Source organism: Saccopteryx bilineata, chromosome 6 (genome assembly GCF_036850765.1).
Source record: "Saccopteryx bilineata isolate mSacBil1 chromosome 6, mSacBil1_pri_phased_curated, whole genome shotgun sequence".
NCBI lineage: Eukaryota > Metazoa > Chordata > Mammalia > Chiroptera > Emballonuridae > Saccopteryx > Saccopteryx bilineata.
Window position 1 is genome coordinate 144,840,236 of NC_089495.1, and position 25,520 is coordinate 144,865,755.

The 25,520-nt window shown below is 41.2% G+C and overlaps 1 protein-coding gene across 5 annotated transcripts in view; it reads left to right on the forward strand.

Annotated features, from left to right (window-relative positions):
- The window catches only part of KCNS3 (potassium voltage-gated channel modifier subfamily S member 3), a 40,458-nt gene that overhangs the window by 10,155 nt on the left and 4,783 nt on the right, over window positions 1–25,520 (forward strand). For 4 of the 5 annotated variants that reach the window (XM_066237063.1, XM_066237062.1, XM_066237061.1 and 1 more), the window contains one exon: window positions 17,483–17,699. The gene's annotated coding sequence lies outside the window, so the exon portion shown is untranslated. Of the gene's footprint in view, window positions 1–17,482; window positions 17,700–18,464; window positions 18,531–25,520 lie in introns of those variants that run through there. The other variant, XM_066237065.1, reaches the window with a different exon arrangement.

Below are 25,520 nucleotides of genomic sequence, written 5' to 3' on the forward strand. Positions count from 1 at the left end.
GGTGATCTAGTTTCATTTTTTTGCAGGTAGCTGTCCAATTTTCCCAACACCATTTGTTAAAGAGGCCGTCTTTACTCCGTTGTATTTCCTTACCTCCTTTGTCAAATATCAGTTGTCCATAGAACTGTGGGTTTATTTCTGGGTTCTCTGTTTTGTTCCATTGGTCTATATGCCTGCTCTTATGCCAGTACCAGGCTGTTTTGAGTACAATGGCCTTGTAGTATAACTTGATATCAGGAAGTGTGATACCTCCCACTTTATTCTTCTTTTTTAAGATTGCTGAGGCTATTCTTGTCCTTTTTTGGTTCCATATAAATTTTTGGAATATGTGTTCTATATCTTTGAAGTATGTCATTGGTATTTTAATTGGTATTGCATTGAATTTATAAATTGCTTTGGGTAATATAGACATTTTAATGATGTTTATTCTTCCTAACCATGAGCACGGTATATGCTTCCACTTGTTTGTATCTTCCTTGATTTCTTTTATCAATGTTTTGTAATTTTCCGAGCACAAGTCTTTAGTTTCCTTGGTTAAGTTTACTCCTAGGTACTTTATTTTTTTGGTTGTAATTGTGAAGGGGACTGTTTCCTTAATTTCTCTTTCTGACTGTTCATTGTTGGTGTATAAAAATGCTTCTGATTTCTGAGTATTGATTTTATATCCTGCCACTTTGCTGAATTTATATATCAGGTCCAGTAGTTTTTTGACTGAGACTTTAGGGTTTTCTATATACAATATCATATCATCTGCAAATAATGATGGTTTTACTTCTTCTTTTCCAACTTGAATGCCTTTTATTTCTTCTTCTTGTCTGATTGCTGTGGCTAGGACTTCTAGGACTATGTTAAATAAGAGTGGTGAAAGGGGGGCACCCCTGCCTTGTTCCTGATCTTAAGGGTATTGCTTTTAATTTTTCCCATTGAGTATGATGTTGGCTGTGGGTTTCTCATAGATGGCTTTTATCATGTTGAGGTATGTTCCCTGTATTCCCACTTTGCTGAGAGTTTTGATCATGAATGGGTGCTGGATTTTATCAAATGCTTTTTCTGCATCTATTGAAGTTATCATATGGTTTTTCTCCTTCTTTTTGTTTATGTGATGAATCACATTGATTGATTTATGAATATTGTACCAGCCTTGCCTCCCCAGAATAAATCCCACTTGATCATGGTGTATGATTTTTTCCATATATTGTTGGATCCGGTTTGCTAATATTTTGTTGAGGATTTTAGCATCTCTATTCATCAGAGATATTGGCCTATAATTTTCTTTCTTTGTGTTGTCTTTGCCTGGTTTTGGAACCAGAATTATGCTCACCTCATAAAAGGAGCTTGGAAGTTTTCCTTCCTCTTGAATTTTTTGAAATAGTTTGAGAAGGATAGGAGTTAGTTCTTCTTTGAATATTTGGTAGAATTCCGTTGTGAAGCCATCGGGCCCCGGACTTTTCTTTGTTGGGAGTTTTTTGATAACTGTTTCGATCTCATTTGGTGTAATCGGTCTGTTTAGGTTTTCTGATTCTTCCAGATTGATTTTTGGAAGATTGTATGTTTCAAGGAATTTGTCCATTTCATCTAGGTTGTCTAGTTTTTTGGCATACAGTTCTTCATAGTATTTTCTTACAATATTTTGTATTTCTGTTGTGTCAGTTGTTATTTCTCCTCTCTCATTTCTAATTTTATTTATTTGAGTCCTCTCTCTCTTTTTCTTGGTGAGTCTAGTTAAAGGTTCATCAATCTTATTTACCTTTTCAAAGAACCAGCTCCTAGTTTCATTGATCCTCTGTATTGTTTCTTTAGCCTCTATGTCATTTATTTCTGCTCTGATCTTTATTATTTCCTTCCTTCTACTACATTTGGGCTTTACTTGCTGTTCTTTTTCTAATTCTTTTAGATGCAGGGTTAAGTTGTTTATTTGAGCTTTTTCTAGCTTCTGAAAGTGTGCCTGTAGTGCTATGAACTTCCCTCTCAGCACTGCTTTCGCTGTGTCCCATAAATTTTGAGTTGTTGTACGCTCATTGTCATTCGTTTCTAGGAATTTTTCTATTTCTCCTTTGATCTCATTCTTAATCCATTCATTATTTAATACCCTGCTATTTAGTTTCCATGTGTTTGAGTATTTTTGAGCTTTTCTGCTGTGATTCATTTCTAGTTTCATGCTGTTGTGATCGGAGAAAGTGCTTGATATGATTTCAGTCTTCTTAAATTTGTTGAGAGCACTTTTGTACCCTAACATGTGGTCTATCCTAGATAATGTACCATGAGCACTTGAAAAGAATGTATATTCTGCTGCTTTAGGGTGTAAGGTTCTGAAGATATCTATTAAATCGAGTTGATCTAGTGTTTCCAATAAGTCTGCTGTTTCTTTGTTAATTTTCTTTCTTGAGGATCTATCTAGTGATGTTAGTGGGGTATTGAAATCCCCTACTATTATAGTATTGCTGTTGATCTCACCCTTTAAATCCATCAAAGTCTGTTTTATATATTTGGGTGCTCCTATATTAGGTGCATAGATATTTATAATAATTATATCTTCCTGTTGGATTACTCCCTTTATCATTATGTAGTGGCCTTCTTTATCTCTTACTATATCCTTTGTTTTAAAGTCCAATTTGTCTGATATAAGTATTGCTACCCCAGCTTTTTTTTCATTTTCGTTTGCATGAAACTTTTTTTCCATCCTTTTACCTTCAATCTGTGTGTGTCTTTTGTTCTAAGGTGTGTCTCTTGTAGACAACATATGTATGGGTCCTGTTTTCTTATCCACGCAGCTACCCTATGTCTTTTGATTGGATCATTTGATCCATTTACATTTAAGGTTATTATTGATATGTAGTTGTTTATTGCCATTTTCTTCTTTAAAGGTGTATTCCTTTTTTTTTTTTCTGTATTCTTTTCCCACTTTATCTGTTTACACCAAGCCCCTTAATATTTCCTGCAGCATTGGTTTGGTTGTAATGAATTCCTTGAGTTGTTTTTTGTCTGGGAAGCTTTTTATTTCTCCTTCGATTTTAAACGATAGCCTTGCTGGATAAAGTAGTCTTGGTTGTAGGTTCTTGTTCTGCATTACTTTGAATATTTCTTGCCATTCCCTTCTGGCCTCAAGTGTTTCTGTTGAGAAGTCAGATGTCATCCTTATGGGGGCTCCTTTGTAGGTGATAACTTTTTTTTCTCTTGCAGCTTTTAATATTTTCTCTTTATCGCTTAGCTTTGGTATTTTAATTATGATATGTCTTGGTGTAGGTTTCTTTGGGTTTCTCTTTAATGGAGTCCTCTGTGCTTCTTGGATTTGTGAGAGTTTCTCTTGCATTAATTTAGGGAAGTTTTCAGCTATGATATGATTGAACAAAGTCTCTATCCCTTGTTCTTTTTCTTCTTCTTCAGGAACCCCTATGATGCGGATGTTATTTCTCTTCATGTTGTCACAGAGCTCTCTAAGAGTTTCCTCTGACTTTTTGAGTCTTTTTTCTCTTTTCTTCTCTGCTTTCATGCCTTCATTCCAGTTGTCCTCTAACTCGCTGATTCAATCCTCTACTCTATCTATCCTGTTTTTAATTCCTTCCATTGTGGTCTTTATTTCTGATATTGTATTTGTTGTCTCCAACTGATTCTATTTTATACTTGCTATTTCTTTGTTTAGGTTTTCAAACTGTCCCTCCATTGTTGTTCTAAGATCCCTAAGCATTCTTACAATCATTATTTTGAACTCCGCATCTGGAAGTTTGATTATTTTCATATCACTCAGTTCATCTCTCGAAGGTGTCTCTTGTGGTTTCATTTGGATTGCACTCCTTTGTCTTCTCATTTTCTTTTTAAAATTTTTTTTATTTGTAGAGTTGGTTGAGTCTAGGCTTGGTGTTGTCTGCCTCCAGTTTTCAGTTGTGTTATTTTTAGGTCCTGTTTTACATTTTTATAAATGTATTTATTGTCTGGTTTAATGTAAGAGTGATATTCTTAAATTTGCTGCTTCCTTTAGTCTGTGTTCTCACACATTGTGAAACCGTCTGGGAAGCACTTCTGGACACTTGTGAGACAATGAGACTGAAACAGGAAAATAATAACAGTTTATTATAAATAATAGTTTGCTCTCATGGACCACTTAAAGGGTCTTAGGAACCCCTGGAGTCCCCTGATCACATTTTGAGAATGATTGGTATAGAATTAATCCACAGACAAGTTTTCTTATGCTGTGTGTTTCGGCCTCTTTTCATCTAATATCATCTGAGTTTGAACTTTAACAACTTAATGTACTACTTCTATGATTTCAAATAAAAGAACCAGATGACCTCTTCCAGAAAAAAGTACTTTGTATATTTTTTTCTGAATTTACATAACGAACAATGGCAATCACCCCCAAACCATTCTATTTTGAGCATCTTCAGAAGTCACCAAATTGGTCCGGTGTGAAACTGTTTTGAATTTCTCTTGCTCAACTCAGAGTAGGACACTCACAGACAGGGGAACTGAGGATGTGAATATCAGATAAAGAAAGCCACGGTTCACTCCGGGTATGCCCAGTTTATTTCCTGCATGCGGTTCTCTTTCCGGTGGAGTGAGGACTTCCTTTTTCGTGTCTCAGGAGGGAAACCTGCTTCTCCTGGGTGGGTCCTGAGCTGTCAGCTGTCACTGCTGGGCTCGCTGGGGACACCAGTGGTCTTCAGAAGGTCCCCTTTGCTCCCTTCCAGCTCTAGCCCACCTTGTTTTTTTGCATAGAAAACTTGGAAACTTAGGCAAAAGTGAGTGCATTAAGGAAATGGACTAGAGAAAGGAGAGGTGTAAGAATTAATTTTTAAAAGTCATATTTAAATCTTTTTCACTTGCACTGCCTGGGGCTATCTCATCATTTTGTAATTTTTTTCATGTTGATGAAGTATGGAATTAGTCATAACAATTGGTTCTGGGCAGAGTATTAAAAAACCCTTCTAGCATTGACTTCCCCAAGCAGGATGGGATGTTTGTGAAGCATACAAAGATTGACTCTCTACTTTCCAAATAGTGGAAAGTAGATTAGATGCTATATAAACCATTGTATTTATTTGATCTTTTAAAAAGTTTAGTAAAACTTTTTTTTTTCCACCCACGAAATAGTCACTGTGGCAACTTGCTACAGCAAAAGGCACTTGGCTCTCTGAGAGTTTTGTTGAAATTATGCTGAAGAGTTATGACTTGCAACAGCGCTCTGTTGCTTCTAGCAGTAATAAATGCTTTTCTTCAGTCCTTTAGAAATGTCATAATGTGTCAGGTGCTTAGATGGGGTACAGAGAAACTGTAGTTTGGTCAGGCAAGCTCATCCCAACATTTTGGAGCCCTTAGGAAAGGCTGTGTGATGAGAAGGCACCCCAAGCAGCCTTCTCCACTCTATTTTGAGCAGGAAAACCCTAGTCTTTTACCCTTAAGCAGAATGTTCATCTGGTAATATTTCCACCAGTCATCTCCCTCCTGTCTGCTGTGTACCAGACACTGATAGCACTGTCAATCAGTGACATTGCTAAGAACTGGGGTTTTGCAAGTCAAAGAAAAAGGGTCTATTAGCATTAGATGTGTGTGCATGAGCATGTGTCCTGGAGGTGACATCTGGGCTGATTTCTTGACACTAATACTGGAATTAACTGGGAAAAATGGTACAGAGGGAACAGCTTCAATGAGGTTTGGAAATGAGAGTGCACCATAAGGTTGAGGATGATAACAATTTGATGGGCTGGGCAGAGGGGTCTGAGTAGGTTGGAGAATGCCAAGGCCAGAGAGGCGGGTGGGATGTTCTTGTTCAAAACCTGAGTAGTGTGGACTCTATCGTGAAGACTGTAGGGTGACACTGAGGGTTTATGCAGGGTATTGACATATTCTTAGTTGTAGTTTAGAAAAGTCCCTCTGGCTTCCCGTGGAGAGGGAAGGGGCATTAGTGAGATGTGGGGCAAGACGTCATAACCAGCTTGTCTACGAGTGTGATTTGGAGGTACTGGAAAGGGGCCTCTGTCACCTAAGTAGTTAATTTTTCCTGCTCCTTGAGTCCTTAAGTTCCTTAATCTTCTACATTCTCTATATTCTAGATTCTTTGTATTCTCTAAATATATATTTTTATTTATTTTAAGAGCAAGAGGGGAAGGGAGAGACAGAGAGAGAGAGAGAAGCATCAACTCATTGTTCTACTTAGATCTTCCATTTAGATGTACTCTCATTGATTGTTTCTCCTATGTGCCCTGACTAGAGATTGAACCCGTGACCTCAATCTCAGCTTGTGGGATGACGCTGTGTCCACTGAACAACCCGGCTATATTTTAAGATCAATGATGGAGAACACTCTGGGAAAGTTGAATGGGATTTTTGGCCACATATCTGTTTCCTTTCTCTGAAGCTCCCTAATTTCCTTTGGGTAGTTATCCCTCCCTGTTGCAATGTTGTCTTGGTGGAACAGTGAATGCTAAGGGTGTCCCTGGAGGTTTCTCCTGCCAGCTTCTTCCGGTCCCAGACTGGGTACAGCCATTGGGTGGGCAGGTGGTCTGGGCTCAGCCTGCTGGGCGCTCTGTCAGTTGAGTGACTCGGGATGGAAGATGCTATTTTAATATGTAAGCAGCAGTGCCTTCAAGTGGGTAAGTGTACATTTTTTGCAGAAGCAGGATAAGTCGAGCAGTGCCCACACAGTGATTTATTATCTGTGTTTACTCGTGTGTGTGTAGCCTGTCCATTCCGCTCATCATCGGCCCGGAGGAAGCGGGGGTGATCTTATCAACCGTCATCACTTCTATGCAGTCTGGGTTAGCACTGTTATTGGTTTTATGCCACATGCCGATTTTTCCATTTAGTTTTTGTATTTGTTTTATGATAGAGCTTGATCCACTATCTATCTTGGCTTTGGTGAAAACTCTTTTTATTAAGGAAAATTTGTATCTCCCTGCTATAGTGGCTGATAAATAAGCTACCATTCTTCTGTGGTGACCATAATTTTAAAAGCACATTTGCTGTGATTTTTTTTCCTCTCCCAGTAATGCAGTGGTCAGACAGTTATTAAAATTTGACATAAAAAAAAGAAAAAAGAAAAAAGCATTGACATGGAATGGAAGCAGTCAGTGGCTGTCTCTAACCCTAACCTCAACCCCAACAACTGTCAACCAACTAATTAATCCATTAACTCATCCACCAAATAATTTTTAGGAACATACTATGTTCAGATGAGGTGCTAGGCACTGAGGATATGGTATTGCATAAGACATACAAAAATTCCTGCCTTCACAGAGGTCTTATTTGAATGGGGAAAACAAATTATAAATAAGAGAAAGAAATAAAGTATGTCTCTAAATGTATTTTAGGAATTGATGAATGCTAAGGGGAGAAAGTAAAGCAAGGAAGGGGGATAGAGATTTTCTTGGGGGGAATATTTTATATAGATTAACCAAGGAAGGCCTCCTTCAGAAGATAACCTTTCAGTAAATACCTGAAGGAAATGAGGAAGTGAGTCCTATAATCACCCGGGGATAGAGCAACCCTGGCACAGAGATCAGCCTGTGCAAAGGCCCTGAGGCATAAATATGCCCCACTTGGTGTAATTAAGAAATAGCACAGAGTCCAGTATGCACGATGAGAATGAAAGAGTCATTTCCCCACTCAAATATGCATAATTCTCCAGGAAGGCAGGAATTTTTGTCTGTCTTATACAACACCATATCCAGGATATAAATCTAATTGTATGGAATTACAGAGTTATCAAACTACTAGAACCAATATATGATTTAGCCATCCATATATGTTTATCCTTGTTCACTCATTGAATAAGACCTAACAGTAGGTGTCTGACTGCTCTGATGTCAGAGTGACAAAGAGCAGACATGCTATTTTGACAGAGCTAGAACAACTCTTTCATAAGAAATTACAGTCGACCTGGAAATGCTGAGGTCGCCGGTTCGAAACCCTGGGCTTCCAACATATGGGAGTTGATGCTTCCAGCTCCTCCCCCCTTCTCTCTCTTTGTCTCTCCTCTCTCTCTCTGTCTCTCCCTCTGCTCTCTAAAATGAATAAATAAAAAATTTTAAAAAAAAGAAATTACAGTATTTGGGATTTCTATTGGTGTGAGGTCACAAGTACTATAATATTACCTTGGACCACTGCCTGCATTTTTAATGAGAGAAATTGCTAAATTTCAGTTAAAGGTTAGTGAAAAATCAAGATTATTTTTTTCCAGTTAAGTTCAAGGACCTCCTGAATTCTCTCTACACTTCCTGCTTTGTTAGGTGGAGAATAGATTAAATGGGGTCCAGAGGAGAATTGGGGTGCCTCAGTGAAATGCTGCTGATGTTTCTTGTGCAGACCGGCTACCTTGCAATAGGCATGCTGGAGTTCATGCTGCCTTTCAGCCCCTGCTTTTCCTGTTGGATTGCTGTATCCACTGGCAGCCTCGAATTGTTTAGATTTCTAGCAACAATGATAACTCCAACAGGTTTGTCACATCTTTCCAGTTCCTTGTGGCTAACTAGGAGGCTGGGGGTACGGTCTCTTTGTTTCAGTAATCCGTTCTCCTGTCTTAGGGACCTCTCTCATCTCCATTATTCCTGGCTCATGAAGGAGTGGATGGTACAGGAAGAGTTCTTGACACTCTAAGAACAAATGATTTGCATAAATATCTCCAGGTCACAGAGCTGCATTCTGGCCATCCTATGCATCTCTAGTTCCCCTGTCTCTTCACATGCTCTTTCCATTCCTTGGAGAAGGGCTTCTGACTCTTACCTGTATCCTTTACTTGTTCATATCTGACCGGCCCCTCAAAGCTCAGCTCAGATGTCACCTGTTCATGTGGTTGTCTCGTATCCTGGAGGGACCCTTTATCTTCTCAGAACTCCTGCAGCACCTTCTGGGTACGTCTCCTTATGAGAATCCCATGCTTTCAGCCCTGTAGTGTGTGCAATCATTTATTTACTGACTTCTCCTCCTACAAGCCCTTCTAACTTCCTATGAACTCTGAGGGCAGGAGCCATGTCGTTTTCTGTTCTCTGTAGTTTTCAGGACGAAGCCTGCCACAGCGTGGACATGAATGAACCGCAGAAGCTCATGATTCCTACAGATTACTTAGGAGTGCGTCAGCCTGAGTCAGCTCACCCCACTCTGTCAGTTCGTGTAGTGGCTAGACCACTGCCCCTCCCCAGATAGTGACCAGAGCTGCTTAGGACCTTTTATTTCCCAGGGAGAAACAACTATCTTCTTAAGTGCTTTACCACACTTGTGAAGATTTTACATACAGTTCAGAGGTACAGAGTAGAAAGCAAAAATCACCACACATTCCATCACAGTGTTAACATTTTGGTGTATATATTTTTTTCTGCACATCTCTAGTTCATTTACACACAATAAAAGAGGAAATACAATTTGACTACATTACTTAGAAATTTTTCCAGGAAGCAAGCTCAATATAATCCCTTTTATTTACAATGTATTAATAAAATATTCTGAATTTATACTTTACCCACTACACAAATCTCCCTGAACTTCTCTGTAGAATTTTCCAAGGTAGAGTTGGCTTTGTCACATGTTGGTTTGTATCAATTACTGCCAACTTCATTTGCACGTACTTTTTATTATAATACCATCAACTTGGGAGAAACTCTTGGGGCCAGTTTAACCAGCTCTGCTTTTAGCTGACCCTCCTCCAACTCTGTCCCTGACTTAACACTCTTTAAAATTTTTCTTGGCCCTGGCCGGTTGGCTCAGTGGTGGAGAGTCGGCCTGGTGTGCGGAAGTCCCGGGTTTGATTCCCGGCCAGGGCACACAGGAGAAGCGCCCATCTGCTTCTCCACCCCTCCCCCTCTCCTTCCTCTCTGTCTCTCTCTTCCCCTCCCGCAGCCGAGGCTCCATTGGAGCAAAAGATGGCCCGGGCGCTGGGGATGGCTCCTTGGCCTCTGCCCCAGGTGCTAGAGTGGCTCTGGTCGCGACAGAGCGACGGCCCCGGATGGGCAGAGCATCACCCCCTGGTGGGTGTGCTGGGTGGATCCCGGTTGGGCGCATGCAGGAGTCTGTCTGACTGCCTCCCCATTTCCAGCTTCAGAAAAATACAAAAAAAAAACCACTTTACTTTTAAGGCCCTGGCCAGTTGGCTCAGTGATAGAGTGTCAGTCTGGCGTGCAGGAATCCCAGGTTCGATTCCTGGCCAGAGCACACAGGAGAAGCGCCCATCTGCTTCTCCACCCCTCCCCCTCTCCTTCCTCTCTGTCTCTCTCTTCCCTTCCCGCAGCCAAGGCTCCATTGGAGCAAAGTTGGCCCAGGCGCTGGGGATGGCTCTATGGCCTCTGCCTCAGGTGCTAGAATGGCTCTGGTTGCAACAGAGCAATGCCCCAGATGGGCAGAACATCGCCCCCTGGTGGGCATGCTGGGTGGATCCCAGTCGAGCGCACGTGGGAGTCTGTCTGTCTCCCCACTTCCAACTTCAGAAAAATACAAAAAAACCCACATTTTTTTTCTTTTATTTTTCAATTACAGTTGACAGAATTACTTTGTATTAGTTTCAGGTGTACAGTACAGTGGTTAGACAATCATATACTTTAAAAGTGGTCCCCTGATATTCCTAGGACTTACCTGGCCCCATACGTCATTATGACAGTATTATTGACTCTACCCCCTATGCTGTACCTTACATCCCTGTGACTGTTCCTGTGACTGTTTTGTAACTTTCGATCTGCGCTTCTTTTTTGTGTGTGATAGAGACAGAGAGAGGGACAGATAGGGACAGACAGACAGGAAGGGAGAGAGATGAGAAGCATCAATTCTTTGTTGTGGCACCTCAGTTGTTCTTTGATTGCTTTCTCACATGTGCTTTGCCAGGGGGGCTACAGCAGACGAGTGACGCCTTGCTCAAGCTAGTGACCTTGGGCTCAAGCTGGTGAGCCTTGTTCAAACTAGATGAGCCACGCTCAAGCTGGTGACCTCAGGGTTGTGAATCTGGGTCCTCTGCATCCCAGTCCAGTGCTCTCTATCCACTGTGCCACAGCCTGATCAGGCCTGATCTGTGCTTCTTAATTCCTTCACCTTCTTCACCCAGCCCTCACTACCCCTCTGACTCTCATCAGTCTGTTCTCTTATCTATGAATCTATTTGTTTTCCCCAACTTATTGGGGTGACACTGGTTAACAAAATTATACAGGTTATAGAGACAGACTCATAGATGGCTGACAGCTGTTGGGGGGATGGGTGAAGGGGTATGGAGCAAACAAGGGGCAAATAAAGGAGAAAAAGCCCATGGACACAGACAACAATGTGGTGATTGCCTCAGAGGAGCAGAGGAGGGGAAGAGGGTGGGGAAAGTGGAGGAGGTAAATGGAGGGGTGGGGGAAGAATAAATGGTGATGGACGGAGACTAGACGGGGGGGGGGGTCTGAACACACATACAGTGTACAGAAAATGTGTTGTAGAACTGGTATATATTCCTATAGACTTCTTTTTTATTTTATAAAATCATAGTTTATAAGGATGAGATCATGCCATATATCGCATTCGCTACCCTCTTTGTGTACGTAGCATGTTGTTTCCTTTCATGCATGTACAGGCAGTGGGGCGTAGTGATGGAGAGAATGGCTTTAGTGCATCATTGTTTGAATTCAAACCATGAAGCTGTCACTTAATAGCTATTGACCCTGGAGGGTAGTTAATGTCTCTATTTACCAGTTTCTCCATCTGCAAAAGGAATGTGATAAAAATCACTGCCTGTACGAGGGTGGTGAGGAGTGAGAGGGCTCAGAAATGCAGACTGTGGGGCAGGCCTGACTCAGGATACAGGAGCTCTATTATTAGCATTATTTCAATGTGTTTAATGGGCATAGTCTTATCTGCATGGCCATCTTCTAATCCATTTAATCGTTCTTGTATGGATGGACATTCAGGTTGCCTTTGGCTTTTTGCTCTTATAAATAGTTAATGATGCAGTAAACATCCTTGTCCACACATCCTCACACACTTGTCTGACTTATTTCCTCAGGATACATTCCAACATAGAACAGTGGGATTTTGCGATACAAACTGCTACAGTATTCTCCAGGTTTCCTTAACAAGTCTGTACCCCAATCATCGTTGCAGGATCTGTTTTCCCCTCTTCCCAAACTGCTTGCTTTCAGGTGCAGACTTGTGATGCATCAGCCTTTGAAAACATGGGAGCAGACTGAGCCTGAGCCTCTAACGCCCTCAGGTGGGCTGATTTGCCGACAGTATCCTGGCTGAGGTCAGACCCTCTGCTTTTGGCCAGCCCTGCTGCTTGGGTCTCCCGCTAAGTGGAGGAAGCCAAGGCAGGGCATTTCTCCTGGGGCCAGTGGCATGCCCAAGGGTGGTCACATGGCTACTAAAAGCGGCCCTGAGCCCTGTGGACACATGGAAGGGACCATGCTGGGGTCAGTGTGGTTTTCCTTCCTCTTAGGAGGTGCACACCATTCCACAGGACCTTCCTTTCTGCAAATTGTCCTTGGAGCAGACTGGTGACTCAGCAGCTGCCTGCTGGCCATTCCCTCTGCCCCCCTTGAGGGGTTGTCTAGGAACACAGAACCAACAACCAGAGGAAGGAAAGTCCTGTTACTTCCCCATGCTTCCAGTCTGAGGGATCTGTGTATATTCACTTATTCTAGGTGACCAAGAGTGACATAATTTATATTAATCTTTTAAATATAATTTAGAGGCTTTACTTTGGAAAGCACTTTCTGGGTTTTTTTTCTCTGAAGACCAGAACTTTTAGGAATTTATTTTTTAACCCTGAATGTATTAGACCTGGAGAAATTTTCATTTTCTTTTTTGGGGGACAGATAAAAAAAATTTAAAAAATCACTGTAAATGAAAGGAGTTGCTCATATTTTAATGTACTTCTTAAAATTTGATAATTTGGAAAATTATCAAATTAATGCCAGGGACATTCTTAGTCCTCTGCCTTGAGTCACCCAGAAGGTGTCATATTATTCTGATTGCTTTGAATTACAGGGCTTAAATATAAATACAGTTCTTCTGACACACTACATCCAGTTATGGTGGTCTGATCGTGATGTTTTAATTTTATTTAAGCAAAATCCTGGGCCATAATTCTCATTAGTGAAGCAAGCTAGAGGTAGAGTTGAATTTAACCTTTCCTTATTATGACTGTTATTTTGTTTCTGATTTTGTTGAAAATTGGTCTGTGATGAATGAATAATGGCAAGACTGCAAAATGGGCACGTATTTGCCTTTTTCCTGGGACTTCAGTGAGTCCCCCTAGGATTGGGGCTCTGGTGGGGGGTTGGGGGTGGTCAGCCAGAGCACTTCCGTCTGCAGAATGCCGTGCCGGCCACGTCTTTGTAACTGTAGGGGTGCATGTGTGTCTCTCTGGCACAGGCAACATTAGCAAATCTAAGACAGACTCCCAGAGAAAATCACGAACCTTTCCTGTACCCTCATTGCGTGGAGCGTGCTTTGAGTTTCAACCAAAGGTTAACCTGGTTTTATCTTTCCTCATTTGCCAACTTCTGCTTGTCTGACACCAGAAAGGCCACGACTGAAGTCTAAAAGAACACTCATTTAGGGAAATAGCCCAGCCCCTGTCAGCAGATGCAGTATTAGTACCATATATCTTTCTGAGCTTTCTGCCCTTCCAGCTTCCAAACACGAGCTGCTGTGTTTTTACTGGACGTTAGAGGGGTGGCTCTGGTTCACAACGGGGGATAATCTTGCTCTCCAGGGGACCTTTGACAATATCTGGAGACATTTTTGGTTGTCACATACCTTGGGGTTGGGGAGGAGGCATGCCACTGCCATCAAGTCGGTAGAGGGCAGGGATGCTGCCAGTCACCCTATAGGGCATAATACAGCATCTCCGAGAAAGAATCACCTGACCTCAAGGTGTCAACAGTGCCGAGGTGGAGAAACGCTGCTGTAGGAGCTTGCGAGCTCAGGCTTTCCCTAGAAAACTGGCCGGCTGCTCGAAGGTGCTTTCCAGTGTCCCAGAGCTAATCAGACTCTAGCAGGTTGATTGCATAGAAACCCACAGGAAACTGCGTAATAAACCTTCTTCTGCCTTATAAGGTTCCACAAATGAACAGAACTAGTAGACAGAAAGGTCGTGTGTATTGGCTGCATAGCTCATATGCTCCCTGGTGACAAGGTACCTGGGAATGGAAATCATCAGGAGATGTCGCTGGGGGTCTGGAATGAGAACAAGGGGACTGAGAGTATCTAGTAACACCTGAGGCTCTGAGGTCTGGACACTGCAAACTCCAGCCCAGCGAACCCCATCAAGGTTGGAGAGGCTGCGGTGTCAGGGTAAGACTCTCCTTCAGAAAGTGCGGGGATGGGTCTCGGCAACCAACCTTGATCCCCTCCTCCTTCTCTTCCACTGCTGGCCACCCAGCACTCATGATCCATATTGATTCTTTTAATTAATGTACTCTAGTCTGGTTGGCTTGGAGGAGAGGATTGGTTCAATAAGAATGTGTCAAGCAATATCGTGTAACAGGGATAATTAATATGAAGATTGATATTAGGACATGGTCCTAAACTGGAGACTTTCTCTGTCTAGTGGGTAGCACTGAGGTGACAGCATTTTAGAAGAATGTGAGCAAGGCGATGACAGGTTTACTCAGGATTCCATACAAGTACAGAGGACACAGACCTGTGCTGTAACGTCACTTGCAGTGTCTGCTTTCATCTCTCAGGCAGTGATTTCATAGTTCAGGTTTTGGAGGGCAGCCTTTTTCCTGTGATTCTGAGTCCTGGGAGGAGGGTGCAGGGGGTCATTGCACTCCTGTGTACTGTCCATTTGTCCGTTTGACATTCCTCATTCTGATCCAGGATGGGATGTCAGGTCTCCGGATGATGTAAAACTCCAGCATGCCACCTTACCTCCACCATATCCCTCCCAATAGTGGAGGCAGTCATTCTGTCCATTCTGAATGCCGGGGTCAGCCCACCAGGAAATACAGCCACTCAGGAGGGAAGTGCAGAGTTTCTCCCCTTTTCTCGGAAGGGAGGAATGCCGCAGAGACTAGCTACCCTTGCAAGATCCTACTGAATCACTCAGCAAAGTCAGAAATCCGCTTAAATGCTCAGTCATAAACAATACTCTTCTTTTGCTCAGTTGCACACTAATAGGAATGGTGAAAACACAGAGAAATACAAACATTTGGTGGATTGTTAAGAAGGAAGAGGAGAATGAATTGGATGTGCTCATTTTTCTTCCCTGTAGCCTGCTGGTTTGGGGCATGTTCTGCCCACTCCCCTCAATCCTTCCCTACCTTTCCCTAACAGCTAAATCTTGACTTTCTACACTAATTGAAATCGTGCAGACCTATCAGCCATGGGATCCTGACTGTCACTTTTTAGGTCTGGGACTTCAGGCAAATAGCTTCTCTGAGCCTTGCTTCTCATGTCCCACCTATGCAACTGGGTTAAACAGTATTTAACACTCACAGTGGTTGAGGACAGAGGTGACCTATGTGAAACCCCTGGGAAGGTTCCTGGCAGGTTGTGAGGACTCCAAAAAGGCTAGTTATTCTCTGTGGAGCAGTCACACACTTAGAATGTGAATGCTCTCAGAGGGATAAGAATAAATCTGCATCTAAAGGTGTTGACTAGTATTACATTGCCTCCTTGCCACCAAATTCAGTGCTTTTTTAGGGGGGACAGGAATCTTGGTGATGAAAAATGAGGCAAGGCACAGGAATTCTGAGTTTGGGGGTGGAGAGAGAGAGAGAGAGAGAGAGAGAGAGAGAGAGAGAGAGAGAGAAAGGGACAGCCTGGGTGGTTTTCATTCATCAGACATTGACAGACGGCCCAGTGGCTACCTGTTTCTGTAAAAAACATACACTTGGCTAACCTCACCGTCTGCCCCTGGGCCAGCCCTGTCCTGGGATGAGCAGGTGCCCAGCTGTGCTTGCGGGTTTAGGTACCTTGTTCATTTTTTGTTTCAGTTAATTGGTTAACTTCACCTTCCCTTAAAATGTACTGCATTTGGAAAGGCATCTGCTTGGGAAAGGAAGGCAGTCTGCCTGCTATGTCTTTAAAAAGGCTCAGCAGCAGCATGTCTTCCTTTTACTTGACTGCAGGTATCCGAGGCTGGCCCTGGAGTGGGAGCAGGAACACAGCGGGGGTGGGGGGGTGGCGGGGAGGAGGAGGCAGAGGGGAAGGGGGAGGGCGAGAGGAGCGGGGGGGGGGGAGGAGGAGGGGGAAGAGGTGGTATTTTATTTTAGCTCCTGAATCAGTTTTATTTATCCCTGTTGAAATGATTCTACCTCTTCTTCCAAGAATCGATCTCAGAAGCTCAGTTGGGTGGAGATGCCTCTTCCCCCCAGATCATTCCCTCTTAGCAACTCTATTAGAGGTGGGAAATCACTGACCGCTGTTCCTGCCCAGCCTTTGCTGGGACCAGCTGGAAACTTCTGCTTTGTCTCCTCTCCACTGCCTCCTTGATGTTGTCAGATATAAACCGTGGTTTAATATTATGTTTTGAGCCTGCGGGCTCCTGGTGGTGGAGAAGGGTGGGTTCTGAATCTTGTTTGTAATCCCAAACCTGGCAGAGTGCCCTGCGCATCTTAACCTCTAAATGAGTGTTTGCTTAATGACCGACATAGCCAGAGGCAGCTCTTCCACTTTCTTTCTGAAGCTCAGAATCAATTTTTTGTTCTTTTTCCCCAAACCCACCCCTTTGGACCTGGCATCGATTGGAAAACATGAAAATCAATGGATGGATGCCTAGATACTAATGGAAAGCTATGGGAATGTGTCAACATGAGGCAAGGCTTACCGTGTCGGCAATTAGAATTTTTTTTGCTTTATCTTATTCAGAGAGAGAATTAAAATCTGTTCTTTTATCTGTTTTGATACAAACTTAATTCTTCCTTTGTGTACACCCCCCATATGCACAGACACACACACATGCATGCGGGAGCATGTGCCAACGCCCATGCACATGCCCATGCATTAATCAGAGAACTCTGACCCCGCACCTGTAGACATTTCTAACCTGTGAAATATGATGGGGAACAAATAAAGCAAGATTGAATTTGGCCAGCCTTTGAAACCTATTGATTTTAAATTAGAGCAGCAGTGTTAATTCTGTTAGGGTAGTCACACCCAGAACTTGGTCTTGGAAATGGATTAAAATGTATTCATTAGACATCTATAAGTATGTCCTTGATGAATTCGCTAGGAAAATAAGACTACTGGAAGAAATGATGGGCTAGGTAAGTGACTGCAGTTCTACTTCTAGTGCCTCATTTTATATCTGGACTTGTTGTTGGCCTTGGGGTTCATGGTGATGTTCCAAGTGTCCACTCTAGTCAAGATCTGAGAGTCCTCAAGCTTGAGAGATATTGTAAATCCTGAGGCTTCATGATGATGTCTCTCGATCCCTGTGTCCAGTGGGAGTGAGGGTTCCATGGGGGAAAAGACTGCCCTTTCCCTGAGGGTTACGTGGGGTCTGAGATATGGGCTAATCCATGAAGTGCCCTTGTGCTGAGTCTGAGATCACATGTCTTGTCTTGGGTGTTTTTCCTCCTTGCAGTTCCAACTTGATTGATGTTTTCTTCTGCAAGAGAGAGCGATTTCCTGGCCACTGCCTTGAACAACCAGAGAGCAGGATTCTTCTCTTCTTTTTGGCCACTAAATGCATCTGTGCACCACACATTCCAGCGGGGGAAGAAGGACGGAGCTTCTTGGGTGATGATGGACATGCCACTGGCCAGGATGAGGGCAGAGTGTGTGATAGCAACACCGCAAGGGTAAGAGTTCCGCTCTGATATTTCCTCTGGCGCCATTATTTGTCAAAGGAAGGGGAGAACAAACCTTCCAGTGGAGTGACAGAAATGAAGGTCAGCCACCAGGCAGACTATTTTGATTGTGACAACACTGGGCAGCTGGGGCAGATGCCTAAGGAGGGAGGGTGAGCATCAACCTGGAAGGCTTAGGGTGCAGTTGCATTGAGGGGTACAGCAAGCCAACCTGGGAAGACTCTGTGTTCACATTGCCCACCCCCCCTTTTGACATTTGCCATTCAGACTTAAGGGAGTAACACTACTGTTTTCATGACTAGATGCTGTTTGTGTCCTTTTGAGTTGGTCTGGCTTAAAATGGGTGTTGTAGAGCTAAGGGGAGGGTAAGAGTCTAGGTCACTCACATTGGGGGCTTATTGGGAGTACCTGGCCCAGAGACACATTATCTATATGTGCCATACAATGTTGAAAACATGGTAGATCAATTCTAATTAGGGTTGAGTTATCCCACCTAAAAACAGGGTTCCCCAGTTCTACGGGACCACTGAAGATGCATCTCCATGGGCCCTCGGTTCCCACAAAGAGCTTGGCAATGGGTAGCCTCTGCCTCTTAAACAAGTGTAGACAGTTCACCACGGTCCCAAGCTAACCGCTTCATTTCTTTACTTCCTTGGTTACCAGAGGCATTTCATTCCACCATGCCTAGTTTGATTATTCTGTCAGCTCTTTGCAAAAACATTATACCTTTTGTTAATTCTTCCAGATAAAGTGGAATACATGGGGTCCTCGGATTACAACACAGTTCCGTTCCTATGACAGTGACGTAACCCGAATTTTGGTGTAAGTCGAAACACACCCTAGCCTAAGTCACTTACCTATCCTGACACAGTTGTAAAATCATGATCTAGTACATAAAAACACAAACGTGCTGCATTGCTGTGTATTCTTCTGCCGCGCATACCCAAGCTTGTTCACCCTCACAGTCTGTAAGTACGACGCTTACGGGGTTAACTGAAACACTCACATCTCAATTTTTAAAAGTTTTTATGGGAGTGAGCATCGTAAACTCAAAATGTCATATGTCAGGACTGTGGTAACCCGAGGACCCTTGCATCTTTCACTGGACTGTGGGCAGCAGTTGGCACCAGGGGCTGGGGCTGTGGAGATGACAGTACATAATCCCTTCCATGGAAAAGCTTAAAGTCTAGTGACAGCAGTGATCAGACTTGTGGGGGTGGGGAGGGAAGGAGAACTGTAAAACCCATTCTAGTGTCTTGGGGTGGGGATGGAAGTAAAAGTGCACCTCCAGGACTGTGGGAGAAGGTGAGGAGAGTTGGAAAGTTTGGGGATGGTGAGAACTGTTACTTTGGTCTACCCAGTAGACAGTATTCAAATTCTCCAAAACTCCCTCCTCTGGCCCCGGAGCATCACTGCTATAGCCATTTGTGTGTGGGTTTCTCCATGTCATGTGACTCAGTTGAAGACTTGATGGGGTACCTCATTCAGAGGTAATACTCCCCTCTTGTGTTAAAGTTGATGTTTTTCTTGTTTCTGGTTGAAAATCTTTCATCTGTGATTCTTTGCTTTTTTACAAATAGGACCAATCTCTGGCTACTTGGCTCATTAAATTATGCAGCCCTCTGAGCAGCACTCTGCTTGGAGTTGAGCTGTATGCATTACAGGGATTCTGCTGTTTCCAGAGGGGAGCAACCTCGCTAAATGAATGAGTTAGTTCATTCCCTCTGGACCAGACGGAGGGAGCAAGAGAGGGAGGAGTAGGGGCAGGAAGGGAAAGGAAGAAGTACTCTTCTTACCTCCCTCTCTAATTTTTGGAATAAGTTTCCATATATATCTTGTGCCCTGTTTTCAAAAGACTTTTGCATTTGTCCTTTTACCATCAAAGTGTGGCTGTTATTTTTTCTAGATCAAGAATATAAGAATAGATTATTTTGACATAAATATCAAACATGGCATAATTTTATCTATAATATTTTAGTATATATTTCTAAAAGATAAGGTTTTTTAAAAAGAGCATAATTAAAATATTGTTAGCATTGAAAAAGTAACAATAATTCTTTTCTGTTATCAAGTTTAGTTGGTGTTCAAACGTCGCTGGTTTACCTGTTTTATATTAAACATTTAACTAGTTGGAGTCAGGATCTAGGCACAGCCCACACACTACATCTACCTGATCTGTCACTTACTTGATTCACTTCATTTGTCTTGGTTTCCCACAGTCTGGATTTTGCAGATTGCAGCCTATCGAGTCATTGAACAGGTTTTCCTGAAATCTCTATTTGATTTCAGCTGGAAGATCTAGAGGCTGAATCAAATTCAGGTTTTTTTGAGGGGGGGGGCCAGGGAGGGGAAGTTTGGAATACTGTAGAATTGTGTGTATACTTCCAACAGAAGGCACATCATGTCTTATTGTCTCTTAGTTATTTCAGGCTTGAGCAGTGAGTTCAGGTGCTGTTACTCTGCTCTACCTGCTACGCAATTCCTTATTACCCTTTCATCCTGGTTTTAGAAGCCATTTATAATCAGTGTCCTCCATCCACTATTTCATTATGAGTTGCAAAATTTTAAGATTTTTAATTCAATAATTCCTTTTTCATGAGCTGAAACCCTTTTATAAATAATACAGTTATTGTAAGTGAAGAAAAGCTTCACTTACAATAAAAGTTACCTTCTTAAAATGTATAATTCAGTGGTTCTTAGTATGTCCAGAAAGTTATACAATCATCTAATTCCAAAACATTTTATCATTCCCATTCTTATCACCTCCAAAAGAAACACATACCCATTGGCAGGCACACCCCATTTTTCCTTCCTTTCAGCCTCCACAACTGCTTATCTACTTTCTGACCCGATGAGTTTGCCTATTCTGGATATTTTATATGAATGAATCATATAACTGGTGGCTTTTTTCATTAGTGTAATGTTTTGAAAGTCCATCCATGTTGTAGTATGTATCAGTACTTTGTTCATTTTTATAGCCAAATAATATTCCACTGAATGGATATATCATTTTGTTTAACTATTTATCAATTGCTGAACATTTAGATTATTTCCAAATCATAAATAAAGCTGCTATAAACATTAATATGTATGTTTGGTTTTTAACATATGTTTTCATTCTCTTGTGAATATATCTAGAATGGAATTGATGAATCATTTGGTAATTCCAGGTTTAAGTTTTGGAGAAATGGGTCTAAATTATTTTCCAAACTGACTGCAGTGTTTTACATTACCAGAGAGTTCCCCTCTCTCCACATTCTCACTAACGCTTGTTATATAATACAATACTTGTGATATTATTACTTTTTGATTATAGCCATCCTAGTGGTGTGAAGTGGTATCTCATTGTGATTTTGATTGGCATTTTCCTAATGACTAATGATGTCAAATATCAAGGTACTTTTAGACATATAGACATATATCTCTGGAGAAGTGTCTATTGAAATCTTTTGCCCCCCCTTTTTAATTTTTCCATTGATTTGAGAGAGAGGAAGGGAGAGGGAGAGAGAAAAGCATCAACTCATTTTTTTCACTTGGTTGTTCCATTTAGTTGTGTACTAATTGATTGTGCTGACCTGGGGTTGAACCTGCAACCTCTTGCATGCCAGGTTGAGGCTTTACCTATGGATTCACCTGGCCAGGGCCTCCTTTGTCCTTTTTAAAGTAGATTATCTGTCTTTTTATTGTTGAGTGATAAGACTTCACTATCTATTCTAGATATTAGACCCTATCTGATACGATTTAAAAATATTTCCTCCCATTTTGTGGATTAGTGTTTTACTTCTTTGATACTTGTGCTTTGCTTTGATAGTATGCTTTAAAGCATAGTATTTTTAATTTTAATGAAGTCAGTTATCTATTTTTATTTTATTGTAATTTTGGTATCTCTAAGAAGGTATTACCTAATCTTAGTTTGAGAAAATTTATAAATTTTTTTATAAGAGTTTTATGGTTTTAACACCTACATATAGGTCTCTGATACATTTAAAGTAATTTTTTGTATACAGTGTGAAGTAGGCATATAAATTCATTCTTTTGCATGGAGGTATCTAGCTGGCCCAATACCATTTATTGAAAAGATTATGCTTCCCGCATTGAATTTTCTTGTAGAAAATCAATTGACCATAAATATGGATTTGTTTCTGGATTCTAAGTCTGTTGCCTTGATCTACCTGACTCCTATGCCAGTGCAGGCCTTTTTACGTACTATAGTTTTATAGCAAGTTTTGAAACCATAAATTATGTATCTTCCAGGTTTGTACTTCTTTTTTGAGATTGTTTGGCTATTCTGGGTCACTTGAATTTTCATATGAATTTTAGAATCAGTTTGTCAATTTCTGGGGAGAAAAAGGAATTGTGCTGAATCTATAGATAAAGTTGGGAGAATATTACCATTTTAACAGTAGTAAATCTTCCAAATCTATAAACATGGAATGTCTTTTCATTTATTTATGTCATCTTTAGTTTCTTTCAGTAGTATTTTCTAGTTTTCATTGGGTACAGATTTATACTACTTTTGTTAAATTTATTCCTAAATAATAGTAGTTTGATGCTATTAGTAATGGAATTATTTTCTTAATTTTATATTTGTGTTTACTCATTGCTATTGTATAAAAATAAAGTTGATTTATGAAAGTTGATTTTGTATTATGCAACATTGATGAACTTTTTAATTCTACTAATTTTCATGTGTACATGCCATAGAATTTTTTATAAACACAATCATGTCATCTGCAAATAGGAATAGTATTTTTGGGCTCTATTGCTAGGTACATATATATTTATAATTCTTTGCCTTTTTGTTGTTTACTATAAAATTCTCTTTGTCTCTAGTAACAATTTTCATCTTCAGTTTTATTTTGTCTAATAACAGTATAATCAATCACTCCTGTTCTCTTTTGGCTACTCATTTTATCCTTTAACTTTGACTTATTTGTGTTTTTTAATCTAGATAGATATTTTCTAGTATACCATTTTTTTGCCAGTTTTTTTTTATTAATTTTAACGGGGTGACATTGATAAATAAGGGTACATATGTTCAGAGAAAACATCTCCAAATTATTTTGACATTTGATTATGTTGCATACCCCTCATTTCAATTGTTTCTATTACTGTTGTTGTTGAATTATTGGCATATTTTTATGAAGAAAAAATTTCTTCATTAACTACTATATAGTTATCTTAAGCTATAATTCATGCAGAATGAATGTTTGAATTTTTGCTGTATTTCTCACATTCCAGAATAAGAAGTTGGTATGCTTGTACCTCCCAAAGGTGACCAATGTATTTCTTTTCTATTGTGGTGAACCTAGAAATTTTTTTTTTTGTATTTTTCTGAAGCTGGAAGCAGGGAGAGACAGTCAGACAGACTCCCGCATGCACCCAACCGGGATCCACCCGGCATGCCCACCAGGGGGCGATGCTCTGCCCATCCAGGGCATCGCTCTGTTGCAACCAGAGCCACTCTAGCACCTGGGGCAGAGGCCAAGGAGCCATCCCCAGCGCCCGGGCCATCTTTGCTCCAATGGAGCCTCGGCTGCGGGAGGGGAAGAGAGAGACAGAGAGGAAGGGGGGGGGTGGAGAAGCAGATGGGCGCTTCTCCTGTGTGCCCTGGCCGGGAATCAAACCCAGGACTTCTGCACGCCAGGCCGATGCTCTACCACTGAGCCAACCGACCAGGACCTGAACCCTAGAATTTTTAACATACTAGATGGGTTTCTGTGCCTTAAAGAAATTTTTCCCCCTTTTGATGAACAGATTTTTCCATCTTTGACCAATAGGAGTCTCTTTCAGTTGCCCTGATTCATTTTAATTCTTCCTCTGTCTCATTGTTAGTTTCCTTGCTTTCTGATATAACAAGATATTCCAGGCTTATCTTACAAGTTTCTCGCCCCAAACCTGGGATTGGTTATTTCTCTAAGGAGCCCTTGTTCTCTTAGTGAGAAATTGTATTTTGATAACTTAATCTGCACAAACTTGGGATATTCATTGCTCCTGGGCTGGTGTCTTCACTTGGGTTCCCTGGGAAATAGACCCGAGACAGAGATTTACCTGCAGAAAGTTTGTTGGGAGATGCCCGTGGCATGGACCCCTGAGGAAAGGGCAAGATGTGGGACTGGGCCAAGAGAAGAGCTGAACTGTGGTGGGGTGGCAGGGAAACCCCTGCTGATCCTGTGTGGCTGGCTTGGGACTGGGCTGCGCACCTGGACAGGGGTGCTGGGTCGTTAAAGCCTCCTCCCACGTCAGTCAGATAGGATAGGAGCTAACCTGGGGAGGGAGTATGACCTTGGCTGAGGCAGCTTTCTTTGACTGAGGGTGATTTCCAGAGAGGGACTTAGCTGAGATCCCTGAGCTGTTAACACCCCCAGCAGGTGTGAGGAGGAGTGTTTTAGTTCTAAAAGTGAGATATGTGATGTTCCACAGAATCCATTATGGTTAGTCTTTTTTTTTCCCCTAGGCCTTTTTAGTAGACATAAGGTTTTCTTTTAGCAAAAAATAAATCATGATTTCTTTGATACTGCTATTCCTAATTTAAATTTAGGATTGTTAGGTTTTTACTTAATTTCTTTGATTTATTTTGCACCCTGAATCTTGGGGGTTCTTAATATTACTGTAAACATTGACTGTATTTTCTTTACCTTATGTGTGTATAAAAGTTTTGGAATAATTATACCAATATGAATAATAGAAATACTTTAAGATTTCTGTAGTTTGTCCTAAGGTATACCATGAGGGACTTACAGCCATATGCATGTGTGTGTATATATCCACACTCAGATTTCCCCCCACTTAACTGATGCAGCCTAGATGTTACTCCATTGCATATAGAGAGATAGGCCAGAGTTTATTCAGCCAGTCCTCCATTGATGGATATTTGGTTGTTTCTAGTTGTGCAAGTGTTTTTCGGCTTTTGCCTGTCTCTCTTTGTGAGAGACTTCTAGAAGAGGGACTGGCGGGTTAAAGGGTCAATGCCTGTGCTAGATCTGCCAAATTCCTTCCCTGCAAGCTCCTTTTTGTCCTGCATTCCCACCTGTCATCTACAAGCCTGCTTCCCCAAGGACTCATCAATAGGGTCGTCGTCCGAGTATTAGATTTCTTTCAATGAGGTTGAATATGATACTTGAGCATAGTTTTAACGTGCATTTATCTTGTGTGCGGGATAGAGAACATTTTTTATGTTTTAGGGCCCATTTGCATATTTTTCTGTGAACTTCCTGTTTATATCTCTTGTCTATTTTTTCTATCTTGTTGTTGCTTCTTCTCCTCTACCTAATGGTCTTTATGTGATAGGTAGGGATATTGACCTCTTGCCTATAATGTAAGTGGCAACTATTTTTTCCCGTATTCTCTTTTTAATGTTGTTTATGACAGAATTTGTATAGTTTTCCATAGAATTTGTTTATTATTATGTAATACATTTTATTTATTTATTTATTCTGTATTTTGAGTCAGAATTAAGACAGTTTTACATTATTACAGAGGGGTCAACTCATATTTAGTTTGTGTCTAGTTCACTTTATACACACATATTTATATTTATGTATATAACTCTATATTTCAATGCACGTTTATAAATATATAAATATAAAAATAAATACATACATTTATAAATGATAATATAAAAATAATTTATATATAAATAAATGAAATATATAAATAATACATAAATAGCTATAGATTATCTTTGAGCTAGAAAAATGTTTTCTGAAGAGAAGTAAGTGAATGACTGGTAAATAAACGATGGCCCGAGTATAGGAACCTTGGAAGTAATGATGTTGCACATCCCTTGATGAGACTTGGAATGTGTGGGCC